The sequence below is a fragment of the Scyliorhinus torazame genome, chromosome 30, assembly GCF_047496885.1.
Source record: "Scyliorhinus torazame isolate Kashiwa2021f chromosome 30, sScyTor2.1, whole genome shotgun sequence".
Taxonomy (NCBI): domain Eukaryota; kingdom Metazoa; phylum Chordata; class Chondrichthyes; order Carcharhiniformes; family Scyliorhinidae; genus Scyliorhinus; species Scyliorhinus torazame.
This window is the reverse complement of record NC_092736.1, coordinates 10,084,663-10,110,125: the sequence shown is the minus strand read 5'-3', so window position 1 is coordinate 10,110,125 and position 25,463 is coordinate 10,084,663. Positions and strand designations below refer to the sequence as shown.

At 52.3% G+C, this 25,463-nt stretch overlaps 1 protein-coding gene across 2 annotated transcripts in view; it reads right to left on the bottom strand.

The window, feature by feature from the left end:
* Positions 1 to 25,463, bottom strand: part of scaper (S-phase cyclin A-associated protein in the ER) — a 464,954-nt gene that overhangs the window by 126,083 nt on the left and 313,408 nt on the right. The gene's annotated exons all lie outside the window — the stretch shown is intronic.

Below are 25,463 nucleotides of genomic sequence, written 5' to 3'. Positions count from 1 at the left end.
TATCTATCTCTGTCTTAAAGACACTCAGTGATTTGGCCTCCACAGTTTTCTGCGGCAATGAGTTCCACAGATTCACCACCCTCAGACTGAAGAAATTCCTCATCTCTGTTTTCAAGGATCGTCCCTTTAGTCTGAGATTTTGTCCTCTGGTTCTAGTTTTTCCTACAAGTGGAAACATCCTCTCCACATCCACTCTATCCAGGCCTCGCAGTATCCTGTACGTTTCAATAAGATCCCCCCGCATCCTTCTATACTCCAACGAGCACAGACCCAGAGTTCTCAACCGTTCCTTGTACGACAAGCTCTTTATTCCAGGGCTCATTCTTGTGAACCTCCTCTGGAACCTTTCCAAGGCCAGCACATCCTTCCTTAGTTACAGGGCCGAAAACTGCTCACAATACTCTAAATGGGATCTGATCAGAGCCTTATACAGCCTCAGAAATACATCCCTAGTCTTGTATTCTAGTTTTATTGGGAACCAAATTTTCCACAATGCTAGTTGGCAAAAGGAAGCAAATCAAGAAACAAATTAAACATGTGAGGAGAAGACGGCGAGTTCACTTCATTTCCTGGACAGTCGACAGCATTAATTACAGTTGTAGAATTCCAATAATATTACTTCTGCCAGAACTAATAGCATTGCAGGTCAGACAGAGAGAACTGGGACACAATTGCCTCCTACCCACAGGCAGCGGCAAAATTAAAGGCGATTAAAAATGTAAAAAGCCTGTCATTAAAATTAGCATGGTCACGCCACAAAACAAAATGTAATTAATGTTGTGTGAACATGATGCTGCAATTTTAGTCTATGAAGCCTTGAGTTTATCTTCTCAGCCTAAGTATGTCCATCATACTTCTCCTGCTGGTCCCGGAGAACTCCAAACCAAATCAAGAAAACATTTTACCACTATTGACGAGCTTTGCTTGTTTTTCTCTCAAACTTCTTGTGAACCACCATAAGCATAATTAAGACAGATCCACTAATACATTGCAACGGCCTATAATAGTGTAACTATGCTTAAAAGTAATTCATTTTGAAACAGTTTCCATTATGCGGTACTACATATATGCAAGTGATGGTGGCAACTTTCCAAATTGCATTTCCCAATGATATGCAGATAATATTGCGCCGATTAAAACATCATCACCAGCTGCAACATTGTCTGGACCTTTCAACACAGCTGAAGTAGTCCTCTGCTGCTCTGATTTATGCCAAGGAAAATGATAGTTTATGAAGAAATAGAGTTCATTTATTCCTATACAGGTTGAGCATACCTTATCCAAAATGATTCCCTTATCCAAAATGCTTCCCTTATCCAAAATGACTGGGACCGAGTGTACATCGGATTTTGGAATTTTTCGGATTTTGGAATCTAGGGCGTCATTCTCCGACCCCCCGCCGGGTCGGAGAATGGCCGTTGGCCGCCGTGAATCCCGCCCCCGCCGAAGTCTCCGAAGGGAGAAAAGTCGGCGGGGCGTTAATGGCGCCGCTGCCGCGGAGAATGTTACGGGTCTGCGCAAGGCAGCCGATTTTCGGCCTGCCGATATTCTCCCTTCCGGATGGGCCGAAGTCCCGTCGACGTGATGACCGTTCACGTCGACGTCAATCAAACCTCCTTTTCATCGGCGTGACCCAGACTGATTGCGTGAGGAGAGGTGTGTCTCGGCTTGTGTGTGTGTGCGGCGGGGGGGGGTGGTTAGAGTAGGCTGGGCTCTGGGGGAGTGCCGGGAGGGGGTCCGTGCCGGGGTGGAGGTTGGGGGTTGGGGGGGGTCCGTGCTGGGGTGGAGGTTGGGGGTGGTCCGTGCTGGGGTGGAGGTTGGGGAGGGGGTCCGTGCCGGGGTGGAGGTTGGGTCCGTGCCGGGGTGGAGGTTGGGGGGGGGGGTCCGTGCTGGGGTGGAGGTTTGGGAGGGGGGGTCCGTGCTGGGGTGGAGGTTGGGGGGGGGGGGGGTCCGTGCCGGGGTGGAGGTTGGGTCCGTGCTGGGGTGGAGGTTGGGGGGGGTGGGACCGTGCTGGGGTGGAGGTTGGGAGGGGGGGTCCGTGCTGGGGTGGAGGTTGGGGGGGGTCCGTGCTGGGGTGGAGGTTGGGGGGGGGGGTCCGTGCCGGGGTGGAGGTTGGGGGGGGGGTCCGTGCCGGGGTGGAGGTTGGGGGGGAGGTCCGTGCTGGGGTGGAGGTTGGGGGGGAGGTCCGTGCTGGGGTGGAGGTTGGGGGGGAGGTCCGTGCTGGGGTGGAGGTTGGGAGGGGGGGTCCGTGCTGGGGTGGAGGTTGGGGGGGGGGTCCGTGCTGGGGTGGAGGTTGGGGGGGGGGTCCGTGCTGGGGTGGAGGTTGGGGGTTGGGGAGGGGGTCCGTGCTGGGGTGGGTGATGGGAGGGCAAATGAGTTGGTCCACCTGGCCAGGTGCCAGCCTCCAACAGTTGGACCCATGCGGTCCATGCCACCTGGCTGGGGGGAGGAGGGGATATGGGCAATGATGACATGTCGTCGTTCCCCTCCCCCCACCAGGCCGTCATGTTTTCAGACCATCCAGCGATGTTGGCCGCCGTGGTGGCAGCCGCTCATGTCTATGTTGCCCTGGATGAGGAGGAGGAGGAGGAGGAGGAGGAGCGTGCCAGAGAGGCGGCGCAGGCTGCCGCAGAGGGGCAGGCGGCAGCCGCCCAGGCTGGAGGGACACCTGACCGACAGGACGAGGAGGGGGAGGAGGACGTCGCGGCCCCACGGCAACGGAGGCACCCGAGGGCGCCCCGTGTGTACCGGCCCCGGCAGTCATACCAGGACCTCACGAACCGGGAATGCAGGAGGAGACTCCAGATGAGCCGGGAAACCGTGGCACACATCTGCCACCTGCTGGCACACCTGTCACCGCGTGGCACTGGCGGGGGATACCCTCTCCCCGTGTCCGTCAAGGTTACGGTGGCCCTGAACTTTTATGCAACGGGGTCATTCCAGGCACCGAGTGGGGACCTGTCCGGCATATCGCAGACATCGGTGCATCCGGGCAGTGACAGATGCCCTTTATGCCATGGCGCACCGCTACATCCGCTTCCCCGTGGACTGGGCCAGCCAAGATGCCCGGGCCGTGGGCTTCTCTGCCGTTGCCGGGTTCCCCATGGTCCAGGGCGCGATCGATGGGATGCACGTCGCCGTGCGGCCACCTGCAGATAACAGGGCCGTGTTCACTAATAGGAAGCGGACCTATTCAATGAACGTACAGGTGGTCTGCGACCACCGCATGATGATCCTGCACGTCTGCGCCCGTCACCCAGGCAGTGTACACGACTCATTCGTGTTGTCGCGGTCATCCATCCCCGGCATGTACGAGGGACGCCATCCCCGGCTGAGGGGCTGGTTGCTGGGCGACAGGGGCTACCCATTGCGATCGTGGCTGATGACGCCTATACGGAGGCCACGCAATGAGGCGGAGAACCGCTACAATGATGCCCATGTAGCGACAAGGGGAGTGATCGAGAGGTGCTTTGGCGTGCTGAAGATGCGTTTCAGGTGCCTGGACCTCTCTGGGGGCGCCCTCCAGTATCGGTCAGATAGGGTCGGCCGCATCATTGTGGTGTGCTGCGTCCTGCACAACATAGCCCAGCAGAGGGGCGATGTGCCGCAGGCAGAGGAGGGCGGAGTGGAGGAGCAGCAGGAAGAGGCCCAGTCCTCCCCAGATGAGGGGGATGGGGGCAATGGTCAGGGCAGACGGGGTAGACACAGGCGGGTGGCTGTCCACCGTTACCGGCTGGCCCAGCGGGCACGGGACAGACTGATAGACGCCCGCTTCACTGACTAGATGGGCGTGGGAATCGGGTAGTATGGCCACAGACCGCACACCATGACAACAGCCGACCACCCACACCCCCCACCCATCCACCCACCCAGCACCCTCACCCCCCTCCCCAACCCCACACACCCCACCCGCATGCACACCACCCCCCCCCAATTGCCGATCCACCGGCGGCACAACGGGCCGGGCTCACCCAGTTGCGGGTGGACGCGTGTCTATCGCAGGCCATGGAGGATGATGACAACCCGCCTCCGATGAGCTCCTGGCTCTACATCGTTGGACTATGTCTGACCCATGGCCACAGTACCACCATCCACCCGGACCATCACTGCATGCGGCTGTGACACTGCAGCGCACGGTCCCGTCCTCTGCCCGGGGGATGTTGATGGCGGCCCAGGGGGAAGGGGGCAGACTCACCTGGGGCTGAGGTAAGACCACCCGTCACACACACACTTGCGCTCAACGTACATGACACGCCCGCACACTTTGGACAGAGCACAAAGGCAGCTTCGGTAGGTGTAACATTGACTTTAATAACCAAAGGAGATCATGCACGTGCCCTAGCCCCTAAAACTCATCTGTGCCCTGCACCCGTGCCAACTTACTCAGTGTCTAATTGTTTGGCCTTACGGGCCCTTTGACTACGTCTACGTGGTTCCCCAGACGGTACAGCAGAACTGGAGGTGGACTCCTGTGATTCCTGCCCTCTGACACTGGATCCCTTTGGCGGCCGTTTCCTGGGGCGTCCTGGCCTAGATGGGCCAGGCTGCGGCCCGGGCGACTGGGATGGCGAGCTGCCAGCCTGTCCTGCCCGTTGCCCACCCGATGCACCTGGGACGGAAGGGGGGGGGGGGGGGGGGGGGGGGAGTCCGAGGTGTCGCGGTGTACCGGGACCTCCCCTACAGAGGGAGCCGGGATGGACCACACCACCTCCTCCTCCCTCGGGGTGCCCGATGGCCCCCAGGCCTCTACATGGGTGGGGGATGCGAACGGACTGGCCATCCGACACGCCCCCGACATCTGGCGCTGCCAGTCCTGGAGGCCCGTGCTGGTATCGACAGGGGTCTGCAGGTTTGCAGCCATGGAGCCCAGGGGGTTGTCGAACCCTGTCTGTGACAGTGCGACGCCGGCTCGCACATGGCCACTGGCGCCGATGCCCTCAGCGATGGCCTGCTGAGACTGGGCCATGGCCTGCAGAGACTGGGCCATGGCCTGCAGAGACTGGGCTATGGCCTGCTGAGACTGGGCCATGGCCTGCTGAGACTGGGCTATGGCGTTGAGCGCCTCTGCCATCTGGCGCTGGCACTGGCTCATGGCCTCCTGTGAGAGGGCAGCCATTTCCTGGGCCACAGACGCCGTCTGCACGGAAGGCCCCAGGCCTCGCAAACCGTTCCCCATGTCTGACACCGTCGCACCCATTGCCTCCACCGCGGACGCCACCCGTGCGGTGTCAGCCTGGGTGGCACGCATGACCGGGACCACTCCCAGCTCCTGGACGCGGGTGGACTCCTCCACCTGCGACCGCAGCCGCCGCAAGCCACCCGTCACCCTATTCGCTCGTCTCCGTGTCGGTGGTTGCATCGGATCTATGTGTGGGTGTGGTAACTGCAGGAACCCGGGATCCATCTGGGCGGCAGATGTTCGCTTGGCCTGGGCTGCCCTCCGACCGCCCGGTCCCTCTCCTGCTCCTACCTCCACCTGCTGTACCGGGACGGCTGTGTTGTGCGCACCAGTGAGTGTACCAGACGCCTCATCACTAAAGTGCCCAACCGTGGTGAGTGTTTCTGCGATGGTGGAGGGTGTTGGTGACAGCAGTGGCGTTGTGTCGTGCTCTTCGTCCCACTCTGAGTCCATGGCACTTTGGGGTGGGGGTTCGTCTCCACCCATCCACTCTGAGTCACTGTCCGTGATTTCGTCTTCCCGGGTAGGGGTGTCCTGGGTAGTGCTGTCCCGGGTAGTGCTGTCCCGGGTAGTGCTGTCCCGGGTAGTGCTGTCCCGGGTAGGGGTGTCCCGGGTAGGGGTGTCCTGGGTAGTGGTGTCCCGGGTAGGGGTGTCCTGGGTAGTGGTGTCCTGGCTCGGATGTGACGGGGGCCTGTGGCTGCCCCCCTCATCGCTGGGTGGTCGCTCCCGCACGTGACGGGGGTGTCGTCTCCCTGTTGCTCCAGGTCTCTCCGTCTCCCGTGGTGTGCGAGGGGCATCCTGCGGGCGTCGCATGCTGGAGGGTCCGGGTCTCTCCGTCTCCCGTGGTCTCCGAGGGGCATCCTGCGGGCGTCGCATGCTGGAGGGTCCGGGTCTCTCCGTCTCCCGTGGTCTCCGAGGGGCATCCTGCGGGCGTCGCATGCTGGAGGGTCCGGGTCTCTCCGTCTCCCGTGGTGTGCGAGGGGCATCCTGCGGGCGTCGCATGCTGGAGGGTGCGGGTCTCTCCGTCTCCCGTGGTGTGTGAGGGGCATCCTGCGGGCGGTGTGCATCTGCGGGGATGGGTGCCTGGACGTTTGGTCCTGCGATACACAATGAAGCATGCATGGTTAGACATCAGGCAGTGATCAGGTGATACGGGGGAGGGGGATATAGGGGAGGGGGGGATATGGGGACGGGCTGTTGGTGGCTCACTTGCTCGTGGGGCCCCGACCTCTGCATCAGCAACCTCCCGGTCCTCAGGTCCGCCAGCCAGTTCCAGGGCCCTTTCCTCGTGTACGGTCAGTGGCCTCTCATCAGCGGGCCCTCCTCCAGTCCTCACATGCTCCCTATTGTTGTGTGCGCGCTTCTCCTGTGGGGGGGGGGTGGGGGTGGTGGCAGGGGTAAAAGGCAACAGTGTTAGGCAGGTATATGAATGCACGCCATCGGTTGCGCGTGCATTGCAGAGGTTCAGGTTAGGGCTGGATTCACTTGGGGATATGGGGGAGGGGGGATATGGGGGAGGGGGGATATGGGGGATATGGGGGAGGGGGGATATTGGGGAGGGGGGATATGGGGGAGGGGGGATATGGGGGAGGGGGGTATGGGGAGGGGGGATATGGGGGAGGGGGAATATGGGGGAGGGGGGATATGGGGAGGGGGGTATATGGGGGAAGGTGGATATGGGGAAGGGGGGACATGGGGGAGGGGGGACATGGGGGAGGGGGGTATATGGGGGAGGGGGGATATGGGGGAGGGGGGTATGGGGGAGGGGGGATATGGGGGAGGGGGGATATGGGGGAGGGGGATATGGGGGAGGGGGATATGGGGGAGGGGGATATGGGGGAGGGGGGATATGGGGGAGGGGGATATGGGGAGGGAGGATATGGGGAGGGGGGATATGGAGGAGGGGGATATAGGGGAGGGGGGATATGGGGGAGGGGGGATATGGGGGAGGGGCGGATATGGGGAGGGGGGATATGGGGGAGGGGGGATATGGGGAGGGGGGATATGGGGGAGGGGGGATATGGGGGAGGGGGGTATGGGGGAGGGGGGATATGGGGATATGGGGGAGGGGGGATATGGGGGAGGGGGGATATGGGGGAGGGGGATATGGGGGAGGGGGATATGGGGGAGGGGGGATATGGGGGAGGGGGAGATATGGGGGATATGGGGGAGGGGGGATATGGGGGAGGGGGGATATGGGGGGGGGATATGGGGGGGATATGGGGGGGATATGGGGGAGGGGGGATATGGGGAGGGGGGGATATGGGGGATACTCACCCTGCCTGCTCTGACGAGGTCGTTCACCTTCTTGTGGCACTGGGTGCCTGTCCGTGGTGTTAGGGCCACAGCGGTGACGGCCTCTGCCACTTCCCTCCACAGACGCCGGCTGTGGCGTGGGGCAACTCTGCGGCCGTGCCCGGGATACAGGGCGTCCCTCCTCTGCTCCACCGCGTCCAGGAGCGCCTCCACATCGCGTGACTCGAACCTCGGGGCTGAGCGACGGCTAGCCATCCAGTCGGGTGTTGCGGTCGGGTGGGGGGGAGCTGCGCGGCCTTATGAGCCGTCACGCCGTGCAGCGCGTATGACGCTGCACGGTGTGAACCATTGCGCAAGCGCGGATCCAGTCACGTCGCTGCTAGCCCATTTCGGGCCGGAGACTATCGGCCCATTTTTATGACGTGACGCAAGTGGGATTTGCGCCGTTTTTTGCGCCGATCGGCGGACTTTCCGCCGATAACGGAGAATTTCGCCCATAATGTGTGTCTGTGGCGTGTTTGGAACTGTGCACGTGCGGTGTGCGTTGAGAACTGTGCGCCTATGGCACATTGCAAACTGCGCATGTGCGGCGCGTTGGGACCTTGGTCAAATGCTGCCTTGACTCTCACTTTAACTTCACATGTGGGAAATTCCAGAATTATAGGTTTTTGGCAAGCTCCCATCCCCTGCACTCCTCCCAGCCCCTTGACTCCTCCAACCTCGGCAAGTCCGAATCAAAACAAACAAGGAAGTGACCATCCAAGAGCAGCACGGTGGCGCAGTGGTTAGCACTGCTGCCTCACAGCGCTGAGGTCCCAGGTTCGATCCCAGCTCTGGGTTACTGTCCGTGTGGAATTTGCACATTCTCCCCGTGTTTGTGTGGGTTTCGCCCCCACAACCCAAAGATGTGCAGGGTAGGTGGATTGGCCACGCTAAACTGCCCCTTAATTGGAAAAAATTAATTGGGTACTGTAAAATTTATTTAAAAAAAGGAAGTGGCCACCTGACATGGGGACATCTATAATTGTCCAGTGATCTGCTCAATGATCTAAAGGCTACAAAATACCCAATAGTGTTTGAATTAAACAGGAAACCAAACAATTAATGGAAATGACACAAAGAGAGCTACAACATTTCATTCAAAAGGAACCTGACTACCTTTATGACCAGGTAGCATGGGCAGACCTGAAAAGCCATGCTCCCAATTTCCCACTAAAACCCATCCATTTAAACCCGTCGATAGAGAAGCAGGAAATGCTGCAAATACTCAGCACGTCAGACAGCATCTTTGGAGAAAGTAAATTAACCTTTTACAGCACAAATTTTAGAAAATGGTGCCGAGCCGGACACATGGGCCGCAAGACCCGCCACCCTTAAAGGGGCTGCGCAACCAAACAAGTCATCTTGCCGATACTTTCCACCATGACAGCAGTGAAAACCCTTTAAAAAGTAACTGGTTAGTTGTAACACACTTTGTAATATCCCAACATAGTTCAATGTGCATTATGAATGCAAGGCTTTCTTTCTGATTAACTATAAATATAAAAGGCACCAGGGTGAAACATAATGGGCGGGATTTACCGATCATCCCGCCGCGTGTTTTTTGTCAACAGGATTTCCCGGTTACTGCACCCCTCATCGTCGGGAAACCCGCGTGCCTGCTTGGGACTGGTATATCCCACCGACGTGAACAGCCGATCGATCGCACCCAATATGTTTTGTACTTACCAAAAAACAATGTTTTTTGTCGTAGCCGCCTCCTCTAGTGTTGTCTGCATCTTTTCACTGTGCTCATGCATGACGTCTATGGGCACTTTTTCCCCACTGTGTTAACAACCTTATCTTCATCTTCACTGTTATCATCACGATCAAAAAACCAAGGGGAGGTAAATTTAATCTAAGGCAGTATGGAGAGAAGGCCAGTCGATTGCTGCCAGTCCAGCTCCATCGGCAGGCAGCACCGAGGGAGATTGTGCAGATGTCAGTCTTCAGCCATTATGATTCACTCCACGTGATATCAAGAAATGACTGAAGGCACTGGATGTTGAAAATGGGCCCTGACAATATCCCAGCAATAGTACTGAAGACTAGTGCTCCAGAACCTGCTGCACCCATGGCCAAGCTGCTCTAGTACAGCTACAACACTGGCATCTACCCGACAATGTGGAAAATTGCCCAGGTGTGTCCTCCATCATCAGAAAAGTGATGGTGGGAGTCAACAACAGAGCTATCAAGCAGCACTTACTCAGCAATAACCTGCTCACGGACGTTTAGTTTGGGTTCTGCCAGGGTCACTCAGCTCCTGACCTCATTACAGCCTTGGTTCAAACATGGAATAAAATGCTGCATGCTAGAGGTGAGGTGAGAGTGACTACCCTTGACATGAAGGCAGTATTTGACCGAGTATGGCATCAAGGAGCCCTAGGTAAAGTGGAGTCAATGGGAATCAGGGGGGGGGGAAACTCTCCATTGGTTGGAGTCATACCCGGCACAAAGGAAAATGATTGTCGTGGTTGGAGGTCAATCATCGCAGCTCCAGGACATCACTGCAGGAGTTCTTCAGGGTAGTATCCTCGACCCATCTTCAGCTGCTTCATCAATGATCTCCCTTCCATCAAAAGGTCAGAATTGGGGATGTTTGCAGATGACTGCACAATGTTCAGCACCATTCGCGACTCATCAGATAATGAAACCATGTCCAAATGCAGCAAGACCTGGACAATATCCAGGCTTGGACTGACAAGTGGCAAGTTACATTCACGCCCCACCAGTGCCAGGCAATGATCATCTCCTACAAAAGAGGATCCAAGCATTGCCCCTTGACTTCCAATTGCATTAGGTCGCTGAATACCCCCACAATCAACATCCTGAGGATTCCCACTGATCAGAAACTGAACTGGACTAGCCATATAAGACCATAAGACATAGAAGCAGAATTAGGCCACTCGGCCCATCGCATCTGCTCCGCTCATGGCTGATATGTTTCTCATCCCCATTCTCCTGCCTTCTCCCCATAACCCCTGATCCCCTTATTAATCAGGAACCTATCTATCTCTGTCTTAAAGACACTCAGTGATTTGGCCTCCACAGCCTTCTGCAGCAAAGAGTTCCACAGATTCACCACCCTCTGGCTGAAGAAATTCCTCCTCATCTCTGTTTTAAAGGATCCTTCCTTTAGTCTGAGATGGTGCCTCTGCTTCTAGTTTTTCCTACAAGTGGAAACATCCTCTCCATGTTCATTCTATCCAGGCCTCGCAGTATCTGCTACCACTGTGCTACCGTGCTGCCCTCAATGGCTAGCACTTCTGCCTCACGGCGCCGAGATCACAGGTTCGATCCCGGCTCTGCATCACTGTCCGTGTGGAGTTTGCACATTATTCCCGTGTTTGCATGGGTTTCGCCCCCACAATTTCAAAGATGAGCAGGGTAGGTGGATTGCCCCTTAATTCGAAAAAATGAATTGGGTACTCTAAATTTTTTTTAAAATAATACCGGTGACTCAGGCTCTCCCAAACTTTATTTTTTGAAATTACTAAATGTCTAAATTGAACTAAAAAAAAAAACTTCTTCCGCTTTTATGGTCATATTATTAAATGTCCGAAGATGTTTTGCCAGGCGGTAAAAGGAATGGTTTTTAAAAAATGTTGCTGATATGTTGACCGGCATATTGTTGACCAGGATATTGTCAGCAAGTATGACTTCAGTTATTGTTACATTTCGAGGACAGCAGGACACTACTGGACTGTCCGCCTGGAATACTAACTTAATTTGTGATATGGAACTGCCGATTGCAGCCCTTTGATTCATAGATGGGAGAATTTCTAAGTCAATAAAGCTGACTTCAAAATTATCTCTCCATTTACAGGTCATTAGAGATTATTACATGGACGGTAGTCATCATTGTTTCTTTATTAAGCACTACTTAATTCAACATATAGCTGGGTAAAATACAACTGCGGTTATTCACCTGAAATCAGATCCATTAATACGTCGAGGCAACAGTCAACAGCAGAATTGAAGACTGGTGACCAAGAACGCCAAAGGTTTGCAGGATGATTATCGATGGTGATCGAGTGAGCGGCACAGTGGTGCAGTGTTTAGCACTGCTACCTCACGGCGCTGAGGACCCAGGTTCGATCCGGCTCTGGGTCACTGTCCGTCTGGAGTTTGCACATTCTCCCTGCGTCTGCGTGGGTCTCACCCCCACAGCCCAAAGATGTGCAGGGTAGGTGCATTGGCCATGCTAAATTGCCCCTTAATTGGAAAAAAGAATTGGGGACTCTAAATTTATTTTAAAATTAAAAAAAAAAAAATTCACGGTTGTCAGGAAGTGAAGGCATAAGTAACATTAACAAGATAAATTCACTAACTCCCGAGACAAAAAGGCATTCCAAGTACACTCAACAAAGTAAATACGAGCTCGTTAGTGCAGGAAATTAGCAAAAAAAACCCAAAGTAAATACAACTCAAGCAGGAGAAACTAGTTACACATATTACACACCCGGTTTCCTCCGGGTGCTCCAGATAAATTACCCTTAGTGACCAAAAAGGTTAGGAGGGGTTATTGGGTTACGGGGATAGAGTAGAAGTGAGGGCTTAAGTGGGTCAGTGCAGACTCGATGGGCCAAATTGCCACCTTCTGCACTGCATGTTCAGGAGGAACCAGGTTTTCGGGGCAGCACAGTAGCATAGTGGTTAGCGCAATTCCTTCACAGTTCCAGGCTCCCAGGTTTGATTCCCAGCTGGGTCACTGTCTGTGCGGAGTCTGCACGTTCTCCCCGTGTCTGCGTGGGTTTCCTTCGGGTGCTCCGGTTTCCTCCCACAGTCCAAAGATGTGCAGGTTAGCTGGATTGGCCATGCTAAATTGGCCTTAGTGTCCAAAAATTGCCCTTAGTGTTGGTTGAGTGGGGTTACTGGGTTATGGGGATCGGGTGGTGTGGGCTTGGGTAGGGTGCTCTTTCCAAGAGCCGGTGCAGACTCGATGGGCCGAATGGCCTCCTTCTGCACTGTAAATTCTATGATTCTAAATTCTATGATATTATTTTATGCAACTCATTTTCATTTCTTTACGGTTTTGAAACATTTATGTATTTTTTAAAAATGGTTGCAGAAAACTGCTACAGCACTTCAGAACTCAATTAGCTCCTTATCCAGGGAGCATGCAAAATGGCTTTCATAATGAAAGCGTAATAGTCATCTTAAGAAAAAATGTAAATAAGATCAGCATTTCTTAATGAGGCAATTTATGATCAGCCAATATAAAATTTCTCCTATAGAAGCTTCTCAAGAGAAGCATGGGAAATGATTCTGCGTTTTAGCCTGCACATCCCGGGGAACAAGGGCTGGCCAAGGCTTTTTAAATATCTTAAAGCCTGACATTAAAAATCTCGCCTATGGAATCAATCAATTGTGCAGAACCTAGACTCAGACAGCTGGAAATATTCACACAAAAGTATTTGCAAATATACAAGAGCACTACATGCACCTAAAAGGCAAATTAAAGAAATTGTCACCAAATGTGGGAAACAAAGGTATCAAATTAAAACGGTTTTCCCATACACAAGATAAAGTGGAAACTTAGTAGACTGGAAGAGCTGATAAGTCCAAGAAGGAACTCAGGAAAAACCTCCTGATTCAGAGAGAATTCAGGTGGAGACCTTGTTACCACAGGGTGTATTTGAGGTGAATAGCATAGATGCATTTATTGGAAAGCTAGATAATCAAGGGAGGGAGAAAGGAATTGAGAAAGAAAATGACAGGGTTAGATGAAGCAGGGTCGGAGGAGTATCTTAAACTCTAGCATGGAGCAGCTGGGGCTGAATGGCCCACCTCTGTGCAGTAACTTCCATGTACGTCTGTGGAAAAAAGATACTTGGAGCATGTTGCTCAGCTATTTAGTGTTCGTGTGGGTTCTGTCACTCGTGAAGTGTTGAGGGATGGCCTCCTCATGTGTAATTAGGCATTAAGTATGTGTATTGGTCCAGTCGCTGGAGAAAAATGTTTTGGCTGAACTACCAGCAGGTCCATAGTTTTCAATCCATTTAATTAAAAGTCCAAAGTCTGAAACAGTTCCTACCAGCTTTAGTGATCTTGATAGTGAACTAAATCAGAAGATTCCAGACTGAGCTGAAATTCCTTCCTTTCTGTATCAGCTAACCATCTTTGAAGTTACATTTAATTTACTCAGCATGTATTAAAGTTACAGTCCCCTGTTTGCTTTTTGGTACCAGCTTTTCTGGTTCATTATTCAAAGCATGGGCATAGCGTTTCAATTAAACCACAGCTCAAATCCTGGAAATTACACACAAGGCTTTCAAGTGAAGTTTCTTTTTAATTTAAACTCTTCAGCCTAAATATGTTTTGATGTTCCTTAAAAGTGATTGCAAACGACTTCCGGTTGCGGCTATGCGGAGCTAAGTCGCACATTTGGCAGCTCCCGCAAAAAACGGACTTTTGGGCTCGTTTCAGGGCCCCCAACGGCATTCTTTCGACGTTTCCCGCTGTGGGAAGGAGAGTACAATAGTTCCCTGACAGTATATGGCTTTTACCAGGAGCGGGGCGACTAAAAAAGTGGTGGTGGACCTGAAGAAGGTGCGAGGGAAGATGAACAAAATGGTGGCGGGCGGGGACCAGGCAGCGTGGATGCAGTGGGCGCAGGAGCAACAGGAGGTTATCCAGCGCTGCTTCAGGGAGATTGAAGTGGACCTGCTGGAGCCGATGAAGGCTTCTATCGATAAGCTGTTGGAGACACAGACAGCCCAGGGGGTGGCGATCCGCGAGGCCCGACAAAAGATCTCCGACAACGAGGACAAAATCTTAGGCCTGGTGGTAAAGGTGGAGGCGCACGAGGCGCTCCACAAGAAATGGCAGGAGCGGTTCGAGGAGTTGGAGAATCGGTCGAGGTGGAATAATTTGCGGATTCTTGGCCTCCCAGAGGGGCTGGAGGGGCGGGACGTGGGGGCCTATGTGGTCACCATGTTGAACTCGCTGATGGGAGTGGGGTCGTTCCAGGAGCCCCTGGAGCTGGAAGGGGCCCATAGAGTGCTGGCGAGGAGGCCCAAGGCTAACAAGCTTCCGCGGGCAGTGCTGGTGCGGTTTCATCAGTTCGCTGATCGGGAGTGTGTGCTCAGGTGGGCCAAGAAGGAGAGGAGCAGCAGGTGGGAGAACGCGGAGGTTCGAATATACCAGGACTGAAGTGCGGAGGTGGCGAAGAGGAGGGCCGGGTTCAATCGAGCGAAGGCGGTACTGCACAGGAAGGGGGTGAAGTTTGGCATGTTGCAGCCGGCGCGACTGTGGGTCACCTACAAGGACCGGCACCATTATTCTGAGTCTCTGGAGGAGGCGTGGGCCTTTGTTCAGGCCGAGAAGTTGGACACAGATTGAGGGTTGGGATGGGCTTTTGGGGATTGCGGTTGATATGTTACTTTTTGAAGGGAGGTCCTTTGCTCTTGTTTTTCTTTCTTTCTGGTTCGGTGAGGGTGGTTAAGACGGGTTGGGCACTGCTTGGGTTGGGTTGGTCGGGGGGGCTCTTGGAGGGGGGTAAGCAAATGGAACAGGGGTGGATGGCCGGCAGTGAGATGGGGCCCCGCGGGGGAGGGGGAGGCCCGAGTCGGGGGTGAGGGGACTGGATCTGTAAAAGGAGCTGCGTCAGAGGTGGCGGGGCCGGGTAGGTGGAAAGCGCGGGCTTTTTCCCGCGCTGAAGACTGGAGGGGGCGGGGAAGCGAGGGTTGTTTCCCGCGCTTGAGATGGAAGGGGGAGGTGGAGAGCCTGCGGATGGGGAATGGAAGAGGAGGGTGTGCCACATAATGGGAGGAGTCGAAGGAGAGGTGGGAGTGGCCGGGGTCAGCAGGAGTCAGCTGACTTGCGGAAGTGCAATGGGGGGAGTAAAGCAGCTAGGATGGGTCCTAGCCCGGGGGGGGGGGGAATTGAGTTGCTGCTGCTATGGTCAAGGGGGAGCTGGAGCTAGTGGGGGGGGGGGGTGTCGAGGCGGGGGTCTGCCACTGTGGGGAACGGGCCAGGCGTGGGGTGCGGGCGCGTGGCTGGCCGAGGAGGGGTTATGGCTAGTCGGCGGGGGAGGGGGGCGGGTAGCCCCCTGATCCGGCTGATAACCTGAAATGTAAGGGGACTGAACGGGCCGGTCAAGCGGGCCCGGGTGTTCGCGCACCTGAAGGGGCTGAAGGCGGATATGGTTATGCTCCAGCAGACACACCTGAAGGTGGCAGACCAGGTAAGATTGAGGAAAGGGTGGGTAGGTCAGGTGTTTCATTCTGGGCTGGATGCCAAAAATCGAGGGGTGGCGATCTTGGTGGGAAAGAAGGTGTCATTCGAGGCGTTGAGCATTGTGGCAGACAATTGCGGTAGGTACGTAATGGTAAGTGGTAAGCTGCAGGAAGAGAGTGTGGTACTGGTCAATGTGTATGCCCTGAACTGGGACGATGCGGGTTTTACGCGGCGCATGTTGGGTCGGATCCCAGACTTGGAAGTGGGGGGCCTGATAATGGGGGGAGACTTTAACACGGTGTTGGATCCGGCACTGGATCGCTCCAGGTCTAGGACGGGTAGGAAGCCGGCGGCGGCTAAGGTGCTGAGGGGGTTTATGGACCAGATGGGAGGGGTGGACCCTTGGAGATTTGCAAGGCCGGGGCTAGGGAATTTTCATTCTTCTCACATGTCCATAAGGCTTATTCCTGGATCGACCTTTTTATTTTGAGCAGGGCACTGATAGCGAGAGTAGAGGATACCGAGTACTCGGCGATAGCCATTTCTAATCACGCCCCGCATTGGGTGGACTTAGAGCTGGGGGAGGAGAGGGACCAGAGGACGTTGTGGCTCTTGGAGGTGGGGCTGTTGGCGGACGAGGAGGTGAGTGAGCGGGTCCAAGGAAGCATAGAGAGGTACCTGGAGACCAACGATAACGGGGAGGTCCGAGTGGGGATGGTATGGGGGGCGCTGAAGGGGGTGGTTAGGGGAGAGCTGATCTCCATTCGGGCCCACAAGGAGAGGAGGGAGCAGAGGGAGACGGAGAGGCTGGTGGGGGAGATGGTGAGGATAGACAGGAGGTATGTGAAGGTGCCTAAGGAAGGACTATTGAGGAAGAGGCGCAGCCTCCAGGCCGAATTCGACCTGGTGACCACCAGGAAGGCGGAGGTGCAGTGGAGGAAGGCCCAGGGGGCGATTTACGAGTATGGGGAAAAGGCAAGCCGGATGCTGGCGCATCAGCTTCGGAAGCGGGACGCAGCTAGGGAGATCGGGGGAGTTAAGGACAGGGGAGGGAGTGTGGTGCGGAGTGGGATTGGCATCAATGGGGTCTTCAGGGACTTTTATGAGGAATTGTATCGGTCCGAGCCCCCACTGGAGGAGGGTGGGATGCGCCGCTTTCTGGGCCAATTGAGGTTTCCGAAGGTGGAGGAGGGACTAGTGGCAGGATTGGGGGCCCCGATTGGGCTGGAGGAGCTGACCAAAGGGATAGGGAGCATGCAGGAGGGGAGGGCACCGGGGCCGGACGGTTTCCCGGTCGAATTTAATAAGAAATATATGGACCTGTTGGGCACGTTGCTAGTTAGGACCTTCAATGAGGCGGGGGGGGGGGGGGCTTTGTCCCCGACGATGTCCCGGGCACTGATCTCCTTGATCCTGAAGCGGGACAAGGATCCCCTGCAGTGTGGGTCTTACAGGCTGATTTTGTTGCTAAACGTAGATGCCAAGGTGCTGGCGAAGGTCTTAGCCACGAGGATTGAGGATTGTGTGCCGCAGGTCATCCACGAAGACCAGACGGGGTTCGTGAAGGGGAGGCAGTTGAACGCAAATGTGCGGAGGCTTCTGAACGTTATCATGATGCCGGCGAGGGAGGGGGAGGCGGAGATAGTGGTGGCGATGGATGCTGAGAAAGCCTTCGATAGGGTAGAGTGGGGGTACCAGAGTGGGGGTACCTGTGGGAGGTGCTGAAGAGGTTTGGGTTTGGGGAGGGGTTTGTCAGGTGGGTTAGGCTGTTGTATGAGGTCCCGGTGGCAAGTGTGGCCACGAACAGGAGGAGATCTGAGTACTTTTGGTTGCACCGAGGGACGAGGCAGGGGTGTCCCCTGTCCCCCCTGCTCTTCGCACTGGCGATTGAACCCCTGGCTATGGCACTGAAGGAGTCGAGGAACTGGAGGGGGTTGGTGCGGGGTGGGGAGGAACATAGGGTGTCGCTCTATGCGGACGACTTGCTGCTATATGTGGCGGACCCGGTGGGGGGAATACCGGAGGTAATGTGTATCCTCAGAGAATTTGGGGATTTCTCGGGGTACAAGCTCAACATGGGGAAGAGCGAGTTGTTCGTGGTTCACCCAGGGGACCAGGAGAGGGGGATTGGCGAGCTCCCACTAAAAAGGGCGGAGAGGAGCTTCAGGTATTTGGGGGTCCAGATGGCCAGGAGCTGGGGGGCCCTGCATATGCTTAATTTCACAAGGCTGGTGGAGCAAATGGAGGAGGAGTTCAAGAGGTGGGGCGCGTTGCCGCTGTCCTTGGCGGGCAGGGTGCAGTCAGTCAAAATGACGGTGCTCCCAAGGTTTTCGTTCCTGTTCCAGTGCCTTCCTGTGTTTATCCCGAAGGCCTTTTTTAGGCGGGTCAACAGGAGTATAATGAGGTTTGTGTGGGTGCGAGGGACTCCAAGCGTGTGAAGGATGTTCCTGGAGCGCAGTAGAGATAGGGGGGGGGCTGACGCTGCCCAACCTCTGTGGGTACTACTGGGTCGCCAATGCGACGCTGGGGCGCAAGTGGGTGATGGAGGGGGAGGGGGCTGCATGGAAGCGGCTGGAGACAGCGTCTTGTGTGGGTACGAGTCTGAGAAGTATGGGCTCCCCCCGGGGAACACCTTCAGGTACTTACAGGTAAGGGCGATTGCCAGGCGGCAGGTGGTGGAATTCCCGCGGCTGCTGCCACGCACAGTACAGGACAGGGTGCTCTCGGGGGGCGTGGGTGGGAGTGGGGAAGATCTTGGAAACTTACCAGGTGATGCAGGAGGAGGAGGAGGCCTTGGTGGTGGAGGTGAAAGGTAAGTGGGAGGGGGAGTTGGGAGAGGAGATCGAGGAAGGGACGTGGGTAGACGCCCTAGGGAGGGTGAACTCTTCCTCATCGTGCGCGAGGCTCGGCCTCATACAGTTTAAGGTGCTGCACAGGGCACACATGACCGGGACAAGGATGAGCCGGTTCTTTGGGGGCGAGTACAGGTGTGTTAGGTGCTTGGGGAGCCCAGCGAATCACACCCATATGTTCTGGGCATGCCCAGCGCTGGAGGAATTTTGGAGGGGTGTAGCGAGGACGGTGTCGAGGGTGGTAGGTTCCAGGGTCAAGCCGGGCTGGGGGCTCGCAATATTTGGGGTGACAGAGGAGCCGGGAGTGCAGGAGGCGAAAGAGGCCGGTATTCTGGCCTTTGTGTCCCTCGTAGCCCGGCGGAGGATTCTTCTTCAGTGGAAGGATGCGAGGCCCCCAAGCGTGGAATCCTGTATCAGCGATATGGCAGGGTTCAATAAATTGGAGAGGGTGAAATTCGCCTTGAGAGGGTCGGTACAAGGGTTCTTTAGGCGGTGGCAACCGTTCTTAGACTTCCTGGCAGAACGGTAGACATTGGTCAATGGCAGCAGCAACTCGGGGGTGGGGGGGGTTACTTTATTTTTGTTTTTGTTGCTTACACTGGTGGGTCTGAGGGGGTGTATATATTTGTTGTGTTAAGTCGGGGTGTTAATGTTAATTTATTATTTATGTACAGGGGGAGGGGGGTATGGAGGGTTGCTTTTTTGGACTATGTTTTGTACTTAACCCTGTTTGGTTCCTTTTTCATTTTGTTACTGATATTTTAAGAAAACCTTAATAAAAATTTTTTTTTTTATAAAGTGATTGCAAACAGTATTCCTACTTACAACTTGCAGGGTTGTCAGGACAACTGAATTAAACTCTTAAATCAGCAGAATACTGCAGAGGTAGGAATCTGAAATGAGAACAGAGAATGCCGGAAACACTCAGCAGGTCCGGCATCTATAGGGGAGAAAAAAAGGAGATTAAATTTCGAGCCCATTTGGCTCTTTATGAGAATAGAGAGAGGGGGAAAATCTGTTTGATAATATACTGTAAGGGGCAGCACGGTGGTGCAGTGGCTAGCACTGCTGCCTCACGGCGCCGAGGGCCCGGGTTCGATCCCAGCCCCGGGTCACTGTCCGTGTGAAGTTTGCACATTCTCCCCGTGTCTGAGTGGATAGGCCACACTAAATTGCCCCTTAATTGGAAAAAAGAATTGGGTACTCTAAATTTATTTTAAAAATAATATACTGTAGCTGGACGAGATCGAAACAAAAATGGAGCAAACTTAAAAACAAAAGATAGATGATCAAGTGTGTTGGGGGGGTGGTGTTTTTGTAAGGGATATAAAAAAGGGTTAAGATGGAGGGGAAAGGTCACAGTCTAAGATTGTTGAACTTCGTGTTGAGTCCCGAGTGCTGTATAGTCCCTAATCGGAAGAGGAGATGCTGTACCTCCAGCTTGCGCCAACTTCACTGGAGCCTTGCCGCAGGCTAAGGACAGACATGAGAGCATGGGCTGAGTTAAAATGGCAAGCAACAGGAAGGTTTGGGGGTCATGTCTGCGGGCCGAGCAAAGGTGTTCCTCGATGTTACACTCCTCAGGGCTCACTTTGGCTCAGTCTGCAAGCATGACCCCAACCTCCCTGTTGCTTGCCATTTTAACTCAGCACGTTGCACTCACGTCCGTATGTCCGGCTTGGCCTGCTGGAGGAGCAGCATCTCCTCTTCTGATTAATCACGTTACAGCTTTCAGGGCTCAACATTGAGGTCAGGAAGTTTAAACTGTGACTTTTCTTCTCCATCTTAATTCCTTTTTATTTACATCCCATACGTTTTTGGCTCAATGCAAAAAAAACAGTTATTCTCCCTCCCCTGCATCTGGTCATTTACAAGAAGGGAGCTCACCAACACCTTCTGAAGGGCAATTAGGCATCGGCAATAAACGTTGGCCTAGCCAGTGATGCCCACATTCTTTGAATGAATAAAACAAAATGATCCCTCCACCAAACAATGACCCGCTGACATTCACTATGGGATGCGAGACCGGAGGGTGGCCAGAACTCCTGGAACAAATCTCAGTGAGAATCAGTAGCTTCAGGAAAGGTTGGGGAAACAAATCAAGTGAATATACACAATATCCTAGCTTCCATTGAACAAATTTCCATTTCAAAGCACTCCACAGAAAAATGTTCAAAGTGTAAATATTACAGAAATTTTAATTCCTGAGGAAGGGGAATGGAGGAGTGTTCACAGTCAGCGATGAAAAGCTACATCTTTTTATCAAACCATCTCTTCTGCACAGGGAGAGCAATCACCATATAAGTACATTGCAATTACCAGTATCAATAGATTATCATAGAATAGAATTTACAGTGCAGAAGGAGGCTATTCGGCCCATCGAGTCTGCACCGGCTCCTGGAAAGAGCACCCTACCCAAGGTCAACACCTCCACCCTATCCCCATAACCCAGTAACCCCACCCAACACGAAGGGCAATTTTGGACACTAAGGGCAATTTATCATGGCCAATCCACCTAACCTGCACATCTTTGGACTGTGGGAGGAAACCGGAGCACCCGGAGGAAACCCACGCACACACGGGGAGGATGTGCAGACTCCGCACAGACAGTGATCCAAGCCGGAATCGAACCTGGGACCCTGGAGCTGTGAAGCAATTGTGCTATCCACAATGCTACCGTGCTGCCCTAATCCACCTGTCCTTAATCCACCTGTCCTTTCTGGAGAGATTAAGCAACACATTTGGTGGTACACCTACTTTACATGTATCAGGTGAATTAAGCTTTTCATCACCACAACATTTCCTCCCTGAGAGTTAAACCCCTCACCAGCTGGGTACAGTTTCCATGACCATGGAACCATTAGTTCAGGTATGTTGCTGCGAATGGATATTTTACACGGTTGACATGACTTTAAAAGTTTTGCTTCACCAATGACCATTTCAGCACTGAACTATGTAAACCAGAAATCACTGGGACAATCTCCAGTCTTGGTTGCACTAACTACTTTCAACCATGTCAGCAATCGGGGTCAGTACTATTGGCCTCAACATTCCTGGACTAAGGAAGGGAAAAATCATCTCGGCTCTCATTTCTGACCTCTACGCTGTGACATGCTGAAAGGCTCAGCTGTGCAACCTCAGTGTTCAAACAGGTTGCCACCACTTAATGTCTGGGCTCATTCTAAATGAATGGAAGGCCGACGGTGCCTTTAGAATCATACCCTATCAGGAAGCAGGAGAATAGAGAAGGAAAATGAGGAAAGAACATGGGCAGCAACACAGAAAAAGGGATCAACTGTTTGAAAATAGAGAAAGTTTTGATAATGAAGAAGCATTTGTGACGAATGCAGGATTTTAGATATATTAGATTATAAACATTTGGCAATTTAAGGGTTAAAACCTGGGGTTAAATTGTGTTCAACTGCAGTTGTCATGTTTTTAAAAGAACCTTGTTTTGCAAGACCAGAAAGTGTTTAGGAGCCAGAGGTGAAATTGACCAGGGTAATGTGTTTTCAGCCTGGGCTAATGCAATGTTGTTTGACTCAGGGGAGTCTCTGAGGAGTTAATGTGTTTTCTGTCTGGGGGGTTGATTTGTTTTCAGCTTGGTGAGATTCTGTCATTGCTGGGTGGCGCTAAGGTATTTGGACATTCAGAGAAAGCTTTTTGAGCTGAGTTCTGATCTGGCTATCCTTTTAGACCACAAGTAAAGTACTTTGCTCTCACAATAGGATAGTTAAAATAAAAGAGTAATACTATTTAAAGCAGAACAGGCTTGTCTGAGGACAAGGGGAAAGCTGAAACAAACTAGTTGAAACAGCTTTTTGAAGACATCCAGACCAAGTTTGCTGGGGTTATAACAGGAGCCAAATCTGTTCTGGAAAGCAAGTATTACTCTGTGCCATTGGGATGTGGAATGGAGCAAGAGCTGTATGTTTTTTTCTTTCTTGTTGTTTAATTGGGAATAGAGATGGTAATTAAGGGTATTGTATTTACAGTATTGAGTAGTATTGTTGAAGGGGTAATTGTAAGCAATTTTCGGTTGTGATGTTAAAGAATTTAATATGTGTGAATAATAAAGTTTTGTTTTAAAATACCAAATCCCTATTTCTTCGTGCAGTCACTCCTGGAGTGAAGTATTCTTTCCACACAGTCTTACAAAATAAAATAAAATATTGGGGGTTCGGTCCAGTATCCTAGCCATTGCCTGGTCTGGAATCGTAATATATTTCAGACCACATGAAATCACTCTTGAAGGCGATAGCTGGAAACAGACTCCAATGAAGAAAAGTTAAATATACAGAAACTGATTGCGCAAATATTAAGTTTCCAAGAGGAAAATAAGGCTTCTTTTTCAACACAACTTTAACCAATAAATGATTGTATATTTTGATTATCACATACTACTTATTTCTATAGTTTTGATTTTGTTACAAATTGAATATGGTAAACCATCACCATCTCTCTCCCCCCAAACCCACCCTGACTCCCTCAAACAAGGTAAGTGGTGAAAGATTATTTCTTGGCGTAGTAAGGGATCTGAAATTTATCACTGATACCAGAAGTATACAAGGGAGGCCAAGATTGTTTTTTAATACAGTAAGTGCATGTGAATTGAATTCTCATTCACAAGTAACTTTGGAATTATCTTAAAGGCAATTAGAAAACATAGGGAAGGGAGTAATAATAAAGGGCATAGTAAATGATGAGAACATGGGATACAGCAGATAGTTCCAAAGTAGAGCTAGGTGTGCCACAAGCAAACTGTGACGAATGGCTTCCTTCTATGCTGAAAATTATATGCTTAACAGTTTGGTCTGCATGTGTGTCTGCACGTGTGTCAAAGATGTACTGATAACTTTAACTTAACCTACCCAGTGGAAAACTGAAAGGGTAGGATCAGCGACCTGTTTTTTACACCTTATCCGATTTTACTTTCCAGTGCGAGATCCTGTCACTTTTCAGTGCGTGATCCTGTCAGTTTCCTACAGGATGATTTAGGTTAAAATGATCCTTTGCCCTATATAAAGTGCACATGAATGGCAATAAGCCAGCTCTGGGAAATGTGTGTGAAGAGACACTGCAATTCCAAGCAGGTTGCAATGGACATCATTAAAATGTTCTAATTGGCAATCTTTGACAGGGAGATCATGGGAGTGTGGTGCAATGGTAGCCCTGCTCCACTGAGGCTTCCGTAGTTTGGACTACTGAAGCAGGAACTTTATTCCACGCTGTGTTGGACCTGGGAATATTTAACATAGATGTCGAGTGTCTATAAAACTAGGGCGACCCACTTTGAAAACAAAACTTATCAACTACATTAGCTCCTCATCCCGTTAACACGTTGATTCAAAAATGTTCAACCTTGTGTTATGGGCCAGGGTTTAGAGAACCCCAAAGTGTATCATGGAGTTCACCTGACCCACAACTTTTAATAGATTGTGGTATGGGGAGCACACGGCCCACTCTACAGGTGAGGTACAGCAGAAATGGAAAAGTACTTTTTAAAGCAAAACAATGTTTATTCTATGAACTCAAGTTAACCTTTTTAAAACATACAGTGAACATCAATTAAAATAATACAACACTAAGTAATCCTTAAGCTATCCTTTTAACATCCATAAGATTTCAAAAAAGAACTTTTAACAGAAGCACATCAGGTTAAAGTCACTACTGAGAGCAGTTATTAGTTTTAAATCACCAAAGGGTCGATTTACAGTTTTTAGATTACAGAGAGAGACTCTAATACACCTTTTGGCTGTGACTGCAGCTATCCAGCTCTGAACACGAAACTAAAACACACCCTGCAGCAACCAACCGAAAACAAAAGTAAAAAGCTGACAGACAGCCCAGCTCCACCCCCTCTCTGACATCACTGCAGTAATAAACACCCATTTCTTAAAGGTACTCTCATTACAGATATTTATACACACCCATTTATAAACACCCATTTCTTAACGGTGCTCTCACATGACACTTGTCTGCACTTTCCTCCATGATCTCACCATTTTGTACTTTTGTATCCTTCTCAAGCCTGACAACCCTCAGCCATTTTGCTCCATATTCTTTATCTCCCTCCCTAAACACAATCTGCCCCCACGTTCAAAAGCCTCAAGACCTAATTCCTTAACAATGCCTAAGTAACATTTCCTCACTCTTCTCCTACTGCTGAAGATCCATTTGTTGTCTCTGCAAAACCCGATGACGAGGCCTGCGTTAAAACTACTACATAATTGCAAGAAGTTCTTAAAATTATACGATTTTTAATGAGAAACACATTGTGCATGCCATGCTCAACAGATACAAAACGCATGAACAGATTGGCAGGTAAGTCAAAAGGCATCACCTCATGATGGTCAAATTATTTTTCCCCTCAAATTCAAATGCCTGGAACATTTTGAAGCCTGGATTAAGTTTGACATTTTTCAGAAAGAACCAAGATAAGTTAAAGCAAGAGCAGTACGGTGGCACAGTGGGTTAGCCCTGATGCCTCATGGCGCCGAGGACCCAGGTTCAATCCCGGCTCTGGGTCACCGTCCGTGTGGAGTTTACACATTCTCTCTGTGTTTGCATGTATTTTGCCCCCACAACCCAAAGATGTACAGGGTAGGTGGATTGGCCACACTAAAATTGCCCCTTAATTGGAAAAATGAATTGGGTACTCTAAATTTATTAAAAAACAAAACAAATTATAAGTTAAAGCAAAAATAAGATACACACTCTCAGTAAAGAAACACCCTGGGCGGGATTCTCCGACCCCCGCCGGCTGCCGCATTCTCCAGCGCCGATTTTTTGGCGGGAGTGGGGATCACGTCGCGCCGGTTGGGGGCCATTGGCAGTGGCCCCCCCCGGCGATTCTCCGGGCCCCGATGGGCCGAGCAGCCGCCCGTTTTCGGACGGGCTTTGAGGGCAGCTTGCAGAGTCCTCGGGGGGGGGGATCCGGCCCCCGGGGGAGCCCC